This window comes from Pseudophryne corroboree, chromosome 2 (assembly GCF_028390025.1).
Source record: "Pseudophryne corroboree isolate aPseCor3 chromosome 2, aPseCor3.hap2, whole genome shotgun sequence".
In the NCBI taxonomy this organism is placed as follows: domain Eukaryota; kingdom Metazoa; phylum Chordata; class Amphibia; order Anura; family Myobatrachidae; genus Pseudophryne; species Pseudophryne corroboree.
Window position 1 is genome coordinate 49934043 of NC_086445.1, and position 14214 is coordinate 49948256.

General features: G+C 48.4%; 1 protein-coding gene across 1 annotated transcript in view; it reads left to right on the forward strand.

The window, feature by feature from the left end:
* Positions 1-220: 220 nt before the first annotated feature.
* The window catches only part of ACER3 (alkaline ceramidase 3), a 98105-nt gene continuing 84111 nt past the window's right edge, over positions 221-14214 (forward strand). The window contains exon 1 of the mRNA XM_063951268.1: positions 221-332. The gene's annotated coding sequence lies outside the window, so the exon portion shown is untranslated. The remainder of the gene's footprint in view (positions 333-14214) is intronic.

Sequence of the window (14214 nt, forward strand, 5' to 3'; positions counted from 1 at the left end):
GGCCCCGCTTTGCTAGGTCCCCCTGACTTCAGTTGATCTGGCGCTGCGGCGCCGCGCAGTAGACGGCAAAGCACAAGTGAGCTTCTGTTCTGGGGGAGGGATAGTGTGTGGGCGGAGCGGGAAGTTTGGGAGCCAATAGCATCAGGGCAGGAGTTAGCACTGGGAGGGGAGCTGTTTGCTAAACATAAAGAGGCAGGCTGACCCAGACATTGCAGAGGGGGATGGGCGGGATACCTGTACCCATGCCTATCAGCATCGATGACGGGAGACCACAGAAGGCCAACTCACCACAGACACTGAAGGGGCACAGCTGCACCTGGTTCATGGGTCAGGTAAGCAGGTCAGATTTGTTGGGACACAACAGGCAGTCATGAATTGGAAGGAGAGGGTTGGATGACACAGCGTTTGGGGTTGATGGGGGGGCATGGGGTGACACATTGGTTTAAAGTGTGCAAGGGTGGGGGAGTGACACAGTGCCCTAGAAATAAGCACAGCGATTGTGGGGTGAAAATGTGCTGCCAGCTAAGTGTGGATAGTTTGATAATAAGTTAGTATTTACAGATCTAAAATATTATACACTGTCAGTTAATTAAATATGTGCTTGAAGTGGGCCAGTATACACTGGTATGGCATACCAGCACTTCGAGCGCTGAAGACCCCCGCCACTGCAGCCGCCATTCCAATTCCACGCTGTTCAAGCGCCTATTGGAGCTCTGGAACCGGCAGTCAATCAGAAGTGGCCGCTTCCTATTGGCTGCCGGTCCGCGGCAGATTTCAAATGGTGGACCTCTGCAGAGCTGCACCAAAGCCCTCCTTGTGATTTATAAGTAAAACTAGTACAAAAACATTACTAAGGGTTCCGTGTGGTGTGATATGGAAGGAGGTCTATGGGGTGACACCATGAGTTACCATACCGGGTGACACCCACCCTAGTGACGCCTCTGGGCCATAGGCATAGGGAAACTAGGCAATTGCCTAGGGCATTTGATATGCCTAGGGGCATCGGCAGCTTCTACTGATTAAAATGATATGCGGCATGCCTAAATTCTGTGTGTAGCATTTCATATGCAGATACAGCCACAGTCTCACACAGTATATAGGGATGCTGCATATCAGTTTAATCAGCAGAAGCTGCTTGTGCATCCTAGCCACATAGCAATGCAAATAAGATGCATTTTCATTAAAAAAAAGGTGTCCGACGTTAGCATTGATGCAAGATTTATGAGAACACATCTGTATCCAAGCAGAGACAGAGGTCACAGTGTTAGTGGCAGTGTGAGTGCTGTGTGCATGTGAGTGGGTTGGTTGTGCAGTAGTGTTCGGAATATGTGTAAGGAGCATTATGTGTGTCATGTAAAAATGCATTAATAATGTGCAACATATGTGTAAAGGGCCACTATGTGTGACATTATGTGTATAAGGGCATTAATAATGTGCGGCATATGTGTAACAGGGTACTACTGTATGTGTGTCATTATGTGTATAGGGGCACTAATAATGTGCAGGAAATGTGTAGGGGGAACTATGTGTGTCATTATATGTATAATAATGGCCCTCATTCCGAGTTGTTCGCTCGGTAAAAATCTTCGCATCGCAGCGATTTTCCGCTTAATGCGCATGCGCAATGTCCGCACTGCGAATGCGCCAAGTAAATTTGCTATGTAGTTAGGAATTTTACTCACGGCTTTTTCATCGTTCTGGCGATCGTAATGTGATTGACAGGAAATGGGTGTTACTGGGCGGAAACAGGCCGTTTTATGGGCGTGTGGGAAAAAACGCTACCGTTTCCGGAAAAAACGCAGGAGTGGCCGGAGAAACGGAGGAGTGTCTGGGCGAACGCTGGGTGTGTTTGTGACGTCAAACCAGGAACGACAAGCGCTGAACTGATCGCATATGCCGAGTAAGTCTGGAACTACTCAGAAACTGCTACGAGGTGTGTAATCGCAATATTGCGAATACATCGTTCGCAATTTTAAGATGCTAAGATTCACTCCCAGTAGGCGGCGGCTTAGCATGAGCAAATCTGCTAAAATCCGCTTGCGAGCGAACAACTCGGAATGAGGGCCAATGTGCGCCATATGTGTAAGGTACATTATGTGTAAAAGGGCATTAATAAAGGCTGTCAAAATGTGTAAGGCGCATTATGTTTATAATGAAATTAATGTGTCTCATATGTGTAAGGGGCATTACTGTGTGGAATTGTGTATAAATGCATTACTAATGTGTGGCATTATGTGTATAAGGTGCTCTACTATGTGGCATTGCATATAGAAAGTGCACTACTGTGTCGTCTAATGTGAATAAAGAGCAATAGGGTGAGGTGTAATGGGAATAAGGAGCAATTCAGTGTGATGTAATGTGAATAAGGGGCTCTACAGTGAGGAGTAACGTTTATAAGGTAAAGTGATATTACTGTGGGATGTAATATGAATTCTGGACACTATCACATGATCAAGTGTGAATAAAGTTGCAGTACTGTGTGGCGTAATTGGAATTGGGGTTACTATTGTGTGGCCATGCCCCTTCCCAGCAAGAAGATGCCCCTTTTTGGGCTGTGCGTCAAATGTGCGAACTGTTCCTATTTAAAATATAGGGGGTACAAGGACTGCTGTGGGTGAGGGGTGATGGTGCTGGGAAAGAGGTGCAAGGTCAGAGGCAGAACCAGCGGTGGTGCTAGGGGGCACCAGCCAAAATCTTGCCTAGGGCATCATATTGGTTAGGGCCGGCTCTGCAGCCCCTGTACCTGAATAGTGGGAGCCCCTCCATTGTGGTTCCTTTCCTATTCTCCATGACCACTAATGTGATCCCAACTTTACAAAGAACCCGGGAAACTGGTAAGACTTCCTAGAGTAAATAGAACAATGTTGGGCTACCCCCCTTACCCCCCCCCCCCCCTACCCCTCCCCCCTTACCCCCACCATGCCAAGCTCCTGCTTCAGTCCACCAACTCAAGCCTACTCTGTGTCTGTACTCTGTGTATGCTGGAACTTCTAGAACCACCACAGCAGACGCCTGTAGCCCATATCCTACAATGGCTGACACCATCAAATGGCTCAGCTTTTCGGAGCTTGGTGGTACATATCATTCCTTAACAGCCCATCCCCTTTTCTCCAATATCTACTGCAGTTACTCCTTCATAGAGGCTTGGACGGGCCCACAGGGGTACAGGGGAAACCACCGGTGGGCCCTACTGCCTGGGGGCCCACCTCCTGCTCTAAGGATCAGGTTCCAGACTGTGCACTTGAATTATACATCATACATATGTTACCTTATACTGGACTGTGGTGTATTTTCTACAGTGCATTGCTGTAATTACTCTGGTACATTATCATGCATGCAGCAGCTGAATTCACTGTATATATTTATGAAGGGGCCCAGACATTGCACTCTCTAATGGTTAGTCAAACCAATGAGGTGAATGAGGGCTTTCGCATTTATCTCCTATATATTAGCCCAGATCTGTGACTTTGTGACTCATTTGCTAACGCTGACTGGAGTCACAACGTTGGGCGGAGTCAAGTCACTGCCCTAATATATAGGAGATATTGGAGAGCAGGATAATACATAGGAGACTAGGATATATCGATAATAGCAGAATCCTAGGATATATAGATAGAATTAGTGAGTGAGTGCAGGAGATTGTGCGGAGACAGCAGCAGCGGCAGTTGAGCAGGTGGAAGCTCCGTCCAAACCCCGTCCCCCAGCCAGCCATTGGACAGTTGGTGGAAGGCCGAGCTGTGATTGGCCACCCGTGCAGCTAGCAGCGAAATGATTGACACCTGCTGGGTCCCCGCTCACACAGCAAGACGCTGCCGGACACTACGATGCCAAGCACCTGGCACAGAACCACTCCCGGTACCCGGCCTCACCCCCCGTCCCCGCTATATGGAGGGAGCTGGGGATGCTCTGTAGCACGCACACCTGCACGGATCCTGTGATGCGGTTAGGAGGGCGGCTGAGCACAGAATGAGGCCGCCTCCCGCCGCCGCGCCCACCGCACCTCCCCAAATCCCCTCTCACTGTCAGCCACCGGAGGCGCGCCAAGTGTCACTGAGCAGCGAGCTCCCTCCCGTCACCTGCTGCAGACTAGCCACAACCCCATCTCTGAGCCCCTTCCGCCATTACCCGGACAGCAGGAGCAGCACCAGCAGCAAGTGTGAGGGAGCACACATCCAGTTCCCTACAGAGCTGCTACTGCTGCTCCAGGAGATTGTGTGTGTGCTGTCTGGGGTATAGTGTGTGCATGGGGTATGTGGACAGTGTATCATGTGAGAATGGTTGGCTGCATATACAGTGCCCCTCCCCCACCCACAGCACCACCAAATGCTTGGCTGCATATACAGTGCCCCTCCCCCACCCACAGCACCACCAAATGCTTGGCTGCATATACAGTGCCCCTCCCCCACCCACAGCACCACCAAATGCTTGGCTGCATATACAGTGCCCCTCCCCCACCCACAGCACCACCAAATGCTTGGCTGCATATACAGTGCCCCTCCCCCACCCACAGCACCACCAAATGCTTGGCTGCATATACAGTGCCCCTCCCCCACCCACAGCACCACCAAATGGTTGGCTGCATATACAGTGCCCCTCCCCCACCCACAGCACCACCAAATGCTTGGCTGCATATACAGTGCCCCTCCCCCACCCACAGCACCACCAAATGCTTGGCTGCATATACAGTGCCCCTCCCCCACCCACAGCACCACCAAATGGTTGGCTGCATATACAGTGCCCCTCCCCCACCCACAGCACCACCAAATGGTTGGCTGCATATACAGTGCCCCTCCCCCACCCACAGCACCACCAAATGGTTGGCTGTATATACAGTGCCCCTCCCCCACCCACAGCACCACCAAATGGTTGGCTGCATATACAGTGCCCCTCCCCCACCCACAGCACCACCGCACCCGCCCCTCCACCTCCCACAGGAACCTCGCACCCGCCCCTCCACCACCCACAGAGCCCCCGGACCCCATCCGCGACCCGCATCGTAGATGGAAAAGGGGTATTACAGTATATTTTGAATGACTCAATAATTGAGTTAAAGGGCTCATGGATCTATTTACTAAGCCTTGGAGAGAGATAAAGTGGATAGAGAAGATATAGAAGACTCCACCTGTCTAGCATTGCACCATATTACTGTACTACAAAACAGACATGACGGTGTCTATTCAGGAAGCAGTGATAAGTGTGGAGAAGTGAGCCAGTGGAGAAGTTGCCCATGGCAACATATCAGCATTGAAGTAACATTTAAAATTTGCATACTATACAATTGTACGGAGCAGCTGATTGGTTGCCATGGGCAACTTCTCCACTCTTCACTGCTTCATGAATAGACCCCGAGGTGTGCTACTTTACACACTAGGGGGGAAATTTACTAAGCTCCCGATTTTGACCGAGATGCCGTTTTTTCATCAAAGTGTCATCTCGGTAATTTACTAAACACTAATCACGGCAGAGATGAGGGCATTCGTAATTTTTTGCAAGTCCAAGTAAAAAATTACGAATGAATACACCATCGGTCAAAAAGCGGCTGTTTAAGTATGAATCTCGGTCATTTACTAAGAAGTGCAAAGCAAAAAAAAAACAAACACTGCCGTGAAAAATTACAACTCGTAAAAAAGTGCTAAAAAAAAACAGACCTTTTTTTTTTATTCGTGATTGGATAGGCATGCACGGATCCATGAGATCCGTGCATGTATATCAGTGGGAAGGGGTGGGAAAGTGCTTATTTTTAAAAAAAAAATTGCGTGGGGTCCCCCCTCCTAAGCATAACCAGCCTCGGGCTCTTTTAGCCGATCCTGGTTGCAGAAATATGGGGAAAAAAATGACAGGGGTTCCCCCATATTTAAGCAACCAGCATCGGGCTCTGCGCCTGGTCCTGGTCCCAAAAATACGGGGGACAAAAAGAGTAGGGGTCCCCCGTATTTTTAAAACCAGCACCGGGCTCCACTAGCTGGACAGATAATGCCACAGCCGGGGGTCACTTTTATATAGTGCCCTGCGGCCGTGGCATCAAAAATCCAACTAGTCACTCCTGGCCGGGGTACCCTGGGGGAGTGGGGACCCCTTCAATCAAGGGGTGTCCCCCCCCAGCCACCCAAGGGCCAGGGGTGAAGCCCGAGGCTGTCCCCCCCCATCCAATGGGCTGCGGATGGGGAGGCTGATAGCCTTTGTTGTAAAAGAAAAGATATTGTTTTTAGTAGCAGTACTACAAGGCCCAGCAAGCCTCCCCCGCATGCTGGTACTTGGAGAACCACAAGTACCAGCATGCGACGGAAAAACGGGCCCGCTGGTACCTGTAGTACTACTACTAAAAAAATACCCAAAAAAAGACAAGACACACACACCGTGAAAGTATAATTTTATTACATACATACACACATACATACATACTTACCTTAAGTTCCCACGCAGGTCGGTCCTCTTCTCCAGTAGAATCCAAGGGGTACCTGTTGAAGAAATTATACTCACGAGATCCAGGGGTCCAGGCTCCTCGGGAAATCCAGGGGTAATCCACGTACTTGAAAAAAATAACAAAACGGTGTCCCGACCACGAACTGAAAGGGGACCCATGTTTGCACATGGGTCACCTTTCCACGAATGCCAGAAACCCACTTTGACTTCTGTCTAAGTGGGTTTCTTCAGCCAATCAGGGAGCGCCACGTTGTAGCACTCTCCTGATCAGCTGTGTGCTCCTGTCCTCACTGACAGGCAACACACGGCAGTGTTACAATGTAGCGCCTATGCGCTACATTGTAACCAATGCTGGGAACTTTCTGCTCAGCGGTGACGTCACTTTAGGTCAACCGCAGGGCAGAAAGTTCCCATCATTGGTTACAATGTAGCGCATAGGCGCTACATTGTAACACTGCCGTGTGCTGCCTGTCAGTGAGGACAGGAGCACACAGCTGATCAGGAGAGTGCTACAACGTGGCGCTCCCTGATTGGCTGAAGAAACCCACTTAGACAGAAGTCAAAGTGGGTTTCTGGCATTCGTGGAAAGGTGACCCATGTGCAAACATGGGTCCCCTTTCAGTTCGTGGTCGGGACACCGTTTTGTTATTTTTTTCAAGTACGTGGATTACCCCTGGATTTCCCGAGGAGCCTGGACCCCTGGATCTCGTGAGTATAATTTCTTCAACAGGTACCCCTTGGATTCTACTGGAGAAGAGGACCGACCTGCGTGGGAACTTAAGGTAAGTATGTATGTATGTGTGTATGTATGTAATAAAATTATACTTTCACGGTGTGTGTGTCTTGTCTTTTTTTGGGTATTTTTTTAGTAGTAGTACTACAGGTACCAGCGGGCCCGTTTTTCCGTCGCATGCTGGTACTTGTGGTTCTCCAAGTACCAGCATGCGGGGGAGGCTTGCTGGGCCTTGTAGTACTGCTACTAAAAACAATATCTTTTCTTTTACAAAAAGGCTATCAGCCTCCCCATCCGCAGCCCATTGGATGGGGGGGGACAGCCTCGGGCTTCACCCCTGGCCCTTGGGTGGCTGGGGGGGGGACCCCTTGATTGAAGGGGTCCCCACTCCCCCAGGGTACCCCGGCCAGGGGTGACTAGATGGATTTTTGATGCCACGGCCGCAGGGCACTATATAAAAGTGACCCCCGGCTGTGGCATTATCTGTCCAGCTAGTGGAGCCCGGTGCTGGTTTTAAAAATACGGGGGACCCCTACTCTTTTTGTCCCCCGTATTTTTGGAACCAGGACCAGGCGCAGAGCCCGATGCTGGTTGCTTAAATATGGGGGAACCCCTGTCATTTTTTTTCCCATATCTCGGCAACCAGGATCGGCTCAAAGAGCCCGAGGCTGGTTATGCTTAGGAGGGGGGACCCCACGCATTTTTTTAAAAATTTTTTACAGTGTTTAATTAAAAAAAAAAAAAAAATAGAACCCCAGCACGGATCACACAGATCCGGCCGAGATTAATTGTAAAAAAGTCGGCAGTGTTTTGCTAATCACTGCCGTAAAAAACACAAAAAAAACACGAATGACATCGACATCGGAAGAAAAGAAAAACCCGAATACGACAGCTTAGTAAATCCATCGTAACAAATTCAAAAAGTTGCAGTTTTACACTTTCGATGTCATTCGTGATTGAACTTTGACCTGAAACGGGAAAATACGAATCTTAGTAAATTTACCCCTAGGCCTAATTCATATTTGTAAGCAATTGCAATTGTGATTTTCTAGGCTATGGAGCTGCTCATGTTAGCAAGTGAAGCTGCTGCCCAGAATTGAAAACAGACACCCACCGAACTCACCGCAAGCTGAATCGCAATTGCGTACACTTTAGCAGACTATACGCAATTACAGGGACATCCCATGCATTTGCACATATGATCACACAGCCATCAGAAGATACATGACCCCAAAACAGCCATGACACCCCTGCATTTTCCCAACCACTCCCCGTAAACTCCCCGTTACCACCTCCAAATGGTCACTTCCTGTCAGTCACTCTGCGGCAAAGTTCTCAGTGCATTGCAAATCGCAACACATGCGCAGTCTGCTGATAATCAGTCCGTTTGCGTACAAACATAAATTATTATTATTATTATTATTATTATTATTATTTTTAGGCCCAGTGTATCTTTCTTCTATTTTGTCATTAGATCAGTACAGGTTATTCAGTTAAATAATAGGATTTTAATACCTACCGGTAAATCCATTTCTCCTAGTCCGTAGAGAATGCTGGGGACTCCAAAAGGACCATGGGGTATAGACGGGATCCGCAGGAGACATGGGCACACTAAAAAGACTTTGACTGGGTGTGAACTGGCTCCTCCCTCTATGCCCCTCCTCTAGACCTCAGTTATAGGAACTGTGCCCAGGAGAGACGGACATTTCGAGGAAAGGATTTTTGTTAAACTATGGGCGAGAGACATACCAGCTCACACCACAAACATACCGTACAACTGGATCAGCAGGAAACCAGATAACAGTATGAACTAACAACAGCAACAAGCTGAACATAACTGATACACAAACTAGTGATGTGCACCGGACATTTTTCGGGTTTTGTGTTTTGGTTTTGGATTCGGTTCCGTGGCCGTGTTTTGGATTCGGACGCGTTTTGGCAAAACCTACCTGAAAATTTTTTGACGGATTCGGGTGTGTTTTGGATTCGTTTTTTTTTTTACAAAAAACCCTCAAAAACAGCTTAAATCATAGAATTTGGGGGTCATTTTGATCCCATAGTATTATTAAGCTCAATAACCATAATTTCCACTAATTTTCAGTCTATTCTGAACACCTCACACCTCACAATATTATTTTTAGACCTAAAATTTGCACCGAGGTCGCTGGATGGCTAAGCTAAGCGACACAAGTGGCCGACACAAACACCTGGCCCATCTAGGAGTGGCACTGCAGTGTCAGGCAGGATGGCACTTCAAAAAAATTGTCCCCAAACAGCACATGATGCAAAGAAAAAAAGAGGCGCACCAAGGTCGCTGGGTGGCTAAGCTAAGCGACCCAAGTGGCCGACACAAACACCTGGCCCATCTAGGAGTGGCACTGCAGTGTCAGGCAGGATGGCACTTCAAAAAAATTGTCCCCAAACAGCACATGATGCAAAGAAAAAAAGAGGCGCACCAAGGTCGCTGTGTGACTAAGCTAAGCGACACAAGTGGCCGACACAAACACCTGGCCCATCTAGGAGTGGCACTGCAAAAAAATTGTCCCCAAACAGCACATGACGCAAAGAAAAATGAAAGAAAAAAGAGGTGCAAGATGGAATTGTCCTTGGGCCCTCCCACCCACCCTTATGTTGTATAAACAGGACATGCACACTTTAACGAACCCATCATTTCAGCGACAGGGTCTGCCACACGACTGTGACTGAAATGACTGGTTGGTTTGGGCCCCCACCAAAAAAAGAAGCAATCAATCTCTCCTTGCACAAACTGGCTCCACAGAGGCAAGATGTCCACCTCATCATCATCCTCCGATTCCTCACCCCTTTCACTGTGTACATCCCCCTCCTCACAGATTATTAATTCGTCCCCACTGGAATCCACCATCTCAGGTCCCTGTGTACTTTCTGGAGGCAATTGCTGCTGGTGAATGTCTCCACGGAGGAATTGATTATAATTAATTTTGATGAACATCATCTTCTCCACATTTTCTGGAAGTAACCTCGTACGCCGATTGCTGACAAGGTGAGCGGCTGCACTAAACACTCTTTCGGAGTACACACTGGAGGGAGGGCAACTTAGGTAGAATAAAGCCAGTTTGTGCAAGGGCCTCCAAATTGCCTCTTTTTCCTGCCAGTATACGTACGGACTGCCTGACGTGCCTACTTGGATGCGTTCACTCATATAATCCTCCACCATTCTTTCAATGGTGAGAGAATCATTTGCAGTGACAGTAGACGACATGTCAGTAATCGATGGCAGGTCCTTCAGTCCGGACAAGATGTCAGCACTCGCTCCAGACTGCCCTGCATCACCGCCAGCGGGTGGGCTCGGAATTCTTAGCCTTTTCCTCGCAACCCCTGTTGCGGGAGAATGTGAAGGAGGAGATGTTGACGGGTCACGTTCCGCTTGACTTGACAATTTTCTCACCAGCAGGTCTTTGAACCTCTGCAGACTTGTGTCTGCCGGAAAGAGAAATACAATGTAGGCTTTAAATCTAGGATCGAGCACGGTGGCCAAAATGTAGTGCTCTGATTTCAACAGACTGACCACCCGTGAATCCTGGTTAAGCGAATTAAGGGCTCCATCCACAAGTCCCACATGCCTAGCGGAATCGCTCTGTTTTAGCTCCTCCTTCAATGTCTCCAGCTTCTTCTGCAAAAGCCTGATGAGGGGAATGACCTGACTCAGGCTGGCAGTGTCTGAACTGACTTCACGTGTGGCAAGTTCAAAGGGTTGCAGAACCTTGCACAACGTTGAAATCATTCTCCACTGCGCTTGAGTCAGGTGCATTCCCCCTCCTTTGCCTATATCGTGGGCAGATGTATAGGCTTGAATGGCCTTTTGCTGCTCCTCCATCCTCTGAAGCATATAGAGGGTTGAATTCCACCTCGTTACCACCTCTTGCTTCAGATGATGGCAGGGCAGGTTCAGGAATGTTTGGTGGTGCTCCAGTCTTCGGCACGCGGTGGCTGAATGCCGAAAGTGGCCCGCAATTCTTCGGGCCACCGACAGCATCTCTTGCACGCCCCTGTCGTTTTTTAAATAATTCTGCACCACCAAATTCAATGTATGTGCAAAACATGGGACGTGCTGGAATTTGCCCAGATGTAATGCACGCACAATATTGCTGGCGTTGTCCGATGTCACAAATCCCCAGGAGAGTCCAATTGGGGTAAGCCATTCTGCGATGATTTTTCTCAGTTTCCGTAAGAGGTTGTCCGCTGTGTGCCTCTTCTGGAAAGCGGTGATACAAAGCGTAGCCTGCCTAGGAAAGAGTTGGCGTTTGCGAGATGCTGCTACTGGTGCCGCCGCTGCTGTTCTGGCTGCGGGAGGCAATACATCTACCCAGTGGGCTGTCACAGTCATATAGTCCTGAGCCTGCCCTGCTCCACTTGTCCACATGTCCGTGGTTAAGTGGACATTGGGTACAACTGCATTTTTTAGGACACTGGTGACTCTTTTTCTGAGGTCTGTGTACATTTTCGGTATCTCCTGCCTAGAGAAATGGAACCTAGATGGTATTTGGTACCGGGGACACAGTACCTCAATCAAGTCTCTAGTTGCCTCTGAATTAACGGTGGATACCGGAACCATGTTTCTCACCGCCCAGGCTGCCAAGGCCTGAGTTATCTGCTTTGCAGCAGGATGACTGCTGTGATATTTCATCTTCCTCGCAAAGAACTGTTGGACAGTCAATTGCTTACTGGAAGTAGTACAAGTGGTCTTCCGACTTCCCCTCTAGGATGACGATCGACTCCCAGCAGCAACAACAGCACCAGCAGCAGTAGGCGTTACACTCAAGGATGCATCGGAGGAATCCCAGGCAGGAGAGGACTCGTCAGACTTGACAGTGACATGGCCTGCAGGACTATTGGCTTTCCTGGGTAAGGAGGAAATTGACACTGAGGGAGTTTGTGGTGTGGTTTGCAGGAGCTTGGTTACAAGAGGAAGGTATTTAGTTGTCAGTGGACTCCTTCCGCTGTCACCCAAACTTTTTGAACTTGTCACTGACTTCTGATGAATGCGGTCCAGGTGACGTATAAGGGAGGATGTTCCTAGGTGGTTAACGTCCTTACCCCTACTTATTACAGCTTGACAAAGGCAACACACGGCTTGACACCTGTTGTCCGCATTTGTGTTGAAATAATTCCACACCGAAGAGCTGATTTTTTTTTGTATTTTGACCAGGCATGTCAATGGCCATATTCGTCCCACGGACAACAGGTGTCTCCCCGGGTGCCTGACTTAAACAAACCACCTCACCATCAGAATCCTCCTTGTCAATTTCCTCCCTAGCGCCAGCAACACCCATATCCTCATCCTGGTGTACTTCAACAGTGACATCTTCAATTTGACTATCAGGAACTGGACTGCGGGTGCTCCTTCCAGCACTTGCAGGGGGCGTGCAAATGGTGGAAGGCGCAAGCTATTCCCGTCCAGTGTTGGGAAGGTCAGGCATCGCAACCGACACAATTGGACTCTCCTTGGGGATTTGTGATTTAGAAGAACGCACAGTTCTTTGCTGTGCTTTTGCCAGCTTAAGTCTTTTCATTTTTAGCGAGAGGATGAGTGCTTCCATCCTCATGTGAATCTGAACCACTAGCCATGAACATAGGCCAGGGCCTCAGCCGTTCCTTGCCACTCCGTGTTGTAAATGGCATATTGGCAAGTTTACGCTTCTCATCAGACGCTTTCAATTTTGATTTTTGGGTCATTTTACTGAACTTTTGTTTTTTGGATTTTACATGCTCTCTACTATGACATTGGGCATCGGCCTTGGCAGACGACGTTGATGGCATTTAATCGTCTCGGCCATGACTAGTGGCAGCAGCTTCAGCACGAGGTGGAAGTGGATCTTGATCTTTCCCTATTTTAACCTCCACATTTTTGTTCTCCATTTTTTAATGTGTGGAATTATATGCCAGTATCAATAGCAATGGCCTACTACTATATATACTGCGCACAACTGAAATGCACCACAGGTATGGATGGATAGTATACTTGACGACACAGAGGTAGGTACAGCAGTGGCCTACTGTACCGTACTGCTATATATTATATACTGGTGGTCAGCAAACTGTGCAAAACTGAAATGCACCACAGGTATGGATGGATAGTATACTTGACGACACAGAGGTAGGTACAGCAGTGGCCTACTGTACCGTACTGCTATATATTATATACTGGTGGTCAGCAAACTGTGAAAAAATTAAATGCACCACAGGTATGGATGGATAGTATACTTGACGACACAGAGGTAGGTACAGCAGTGGCCTACTGTACCGTAATGCTATATATTATATACTGGTGGTCAGCAAACTGTGCAAAACTGAAATGCACCACAGGTATGGATGGATAGTATACTTGACGACACAGAGGTAGGTACAGCAGTGGCCTTCTGTACCGTACTCCTATATATTATATACTGGTGGTCAGCAAAATTATGCACTGTACTCCTACTATATACTGTCTACAATGCAGCACAGATATGGAGTGTTTTTCAGGCAGACAACGTATACTGGTGGTCACTGGTCAGCAAAACTCTGCACTGTACTACTCCTCCTATATAATATTATACTGGTGGTCCCCAGTCCCCACAATAAAGCAGCACACTGAGCACAGATATGGAGTGTCTTTTAAGCAGACAACGTATACTGGTGGTCACTGTCAGCAAAACTCTGCACTGTACTCCTGCTATATATACAGCTGCTCCCCAGTCCCCACAATTAAGCAGTGTGAGCACAGATATATGCAGCACACTGAGCACAGATAAGGAGCGTTTTTTTTCAGGCAGAGAACGGATAAAACTGGTGGTCACTGATCAGCAAAACTCTGCACTGTACTCCTCCTATATTATACAGCTGCTCCCCAGTCCTCCCCACAATTAAGCAATAAAGCACAATCAATCAAGTTCAACAATAAATGGAGAGGACGCCAGCCACGTCCTCTCCCTAACATTTCCAATGCACGAGTGAAAATGGCGGCGACGCGCGGCTGCTTATATAGAATCCGAATCTCGCGAGAATCCGACAGCGGGATGATGACGTTCGGGCGCGCT